Source organism: Octodon degus, unplaced genomic scaffold (assembly GCF_000260255.1).
Source record: "Octodon degus isolate 3935 unplaced genomic scaffold, OctDeg1.0 scaffold00124, whole genome shotgun sequence".
NCBI classification, from domain to species: domain Eukaryota; kingdom Metazoa; phylum Chordata; class Mammalia; order Rodentia; family Octodontidae; genus Octodon; species Octodon degus.
In genome coordinates, this window is record NW_004524700.1 from 6,505,719 (window position 1) to 6,508,543 (window position 2,825).

Genomic DNA, 2,825 nt, shown 5'->3' on the forward strand with positions numbered 1-2,825 from the left:
AGAGAGAGAGAGAGAGAGAGAGAGAGAGAGAGAGAGAGAGATTGAGAGGGGGAATGTGCATGCAACTGAAGAATGGATAAAAAGTAGGGGCATTGTGGGTTAGCTCAGTTGTCTAAGTGCCTGCTGGGGCCAACCCAGTCAGGTGCAGGGGACCACAGTTCAATCCCCAGCTCCCCATACCTTACCAGACCCGCCCTTAAGGCAGACTGAGCTAGCCCCCCCAAAAAAATCCTTCAGAATAGATAAAGAAAATGTGATATTTTTACACAGTGGAGTATCATTCAGCTATAAAACAGGATAAATTTGAGTCTTTTGTCAGTAAATGGATGCAACTAGAGAACATACTCTTAAGTGAAATAAATCAGAGACACTCATGCAAACATTCTACTGTCCCCTTAGTGTGAGAATCTGAAAGAGAAAAATGGTATTTGAAGGGTAAAATAGATACTGAGAAGAGGGAATGAATTTATTCAAAAGGAAAGTGTTACTAAGGTGAGGACAAAAACAGGAAGAGAGAGTGGGAGAAAGACTGATCTATGTATGTAAGCAGGGTGGTTTGGACAACTGTATTGTGGATTTCTGCTGGCCTATGGAAAGGAAATGATAATACTTGCTTTGTTTTGTCTTTTTCTCAATTGCTTCTCCTTTTTATCTTAATTTCTTATATATTGTATTCTTGTTTTCTTTCTTCTTCCAATTTTGCGTGAATATATTTGGTAATAAGAATAACTGGTTGGAAGACAACACTATGTATTACAACAAATACTGTGAAATTCATATTATTTTGTTAAGTGAAATTGTTAAATTGTTAAGTGAAATCACTTGTAATTTTTCCATTTTAACATGATTTTGCACTCTCTTAAAAAAGTAAAGAAAAAATTTTTAATAAAATGCAATTCCTACTGGCCCTAATTAGGTAGACAGAGTGGTCTTAACCATCCAGCAGAAAAGTATAAAAACGATATATAAGAAGTAAAGCCATGGTGTTATGTTGAGTTGTAGGGGACTCAGGTCAACAATTTCTCACATTGTCAGTCAAGCGGAAGACCCAATACTATGATGGGCTACTGGACTCTTTTAGAATATTTTGTTGAGTTTACATACCTATAATATTCAAATAATGGAACTTAACAAAAAAAGGGTATACAGATGAATGTCCATTTTGTATCTGTGTATTCAAAGTGGTTAGGATAGACATATAGTTACATTCTCTTAATGAATAGAGTGATTTGTTCTGATGATGTTTGTAAATAGAATATCATGTCCGCATCTTGTACAGCAATTAACCACTAGGAAGAATGTATGCAATGTGTTAATTATTGAAACTGTCCTACCAATTTGATTTGAAACTGTCTCATTGCTATTTGTTTCTCAATAAAATTATGGAAAAAAATAAAATAAAATTCAATTCCTACTGGCTCTAATTAGGTAGACAGAGTGTGTGTGAGTGCATGCACATGTGTGTATGTGTGTGTGTGCGTGCGCTCGTGTGTGTGTGTGTGTGTGTGTGTGTGTTACATCATGTTCTTGATATTCTGACCTGCCATTTGCTCCCATGTCTAATATCCCTGGAGATTCTCTTTCTAGGTTGCCACCTCTACCATCATCTACCACAACCACTGGTTGCTCAGAGTCGCCCAGCACACAATCCAGATGAGCAGCCAGCAGGCAAGGAAATTTCAGGCACAAGTCATATTACACTGAAGCATTGTAGTACTTACACTTTCACACTGTATGGTCAGCACAGCTCAGATTTAATTAAAGCACTCCATCGCACCATTACCATTTTTGGTGACAGTTCAGGTATAAATATATTAAACAGAACACTTTGCAGGCACTGGTTGTCAGCATTCTCCTTAAATGTCCTTTTGTCTTCTCTAGCCTCTTTCCAAATCCCTGAACTTTTAACTTATAAATGATTAGTACCTCAACACTTCCACCTCCAAGTTAAATTACTGTCTTTAGCCTTTTTCTGAATTCCTCAGGAGTAATAAGTCTCTTCTACTGCACCATAATTCCTCCCTTTTAACTTTAATCAAAACAGCATTGACATCTAAACTTCCTTCCTCAAAGCTGACTTCTTTATGTCTCCTCTCTCCATGTATGTAAGTATTCTCACATCCTAAACATTGCACCCTGTTACTTGGTGCCATAGTTTCTTCCTTCAGCCTTAATTTGTGTGTTTTTCTAGTTTTTCTACTTCTATTGGAATCTGCTCCTCCACTTATTAACTCAAAAAATATTGAATTCGTACCCACTGTGTGGCAGGACATTTCCTGGGTGACTGAGGTACATCAAGGAACAGAAAAAGGTCCCAGAACTGTAGACCTCACACTGTAGCAAACAGGGACTAAAAATGAAAAACCACAGCCTCCCACATAAATGTTACCTATATCTGGTTAAAACTTTAGAAAGTAAAGAGAACAGGGACATGGTGGGGTCACCTTGTTCAGGAAAGCCTGCACATGGTGAGGGAACTAACAAGGCAGGTACCTTGCAGAAGGACTTCCAAAAGGGAAAGATAGCACACAGAAGGTGTCCAGGAAGAGGGTGACTGGCCTAGCCTGGAACATTCACAAACTGTGAGGTGTGGCCAGTATGGCCAGAGAAGTGTGAGCAAGAGAACAGGCAAATTCACAGACCCTCTAAAAGACCACAATCCCTTTAAATATGATTTGTACCTGAAATTATCTTACCTGCTGGATGTTCATCTGAACAGGCCCTTTCTTTTTTTTTAATTTCATTACCAGGGATTGAACTCAAGACCTTGCACTTGCCAGGCAAGTGCTTATGCTACTGAGCTATCTCCCCAGCCCTGAAAAAAA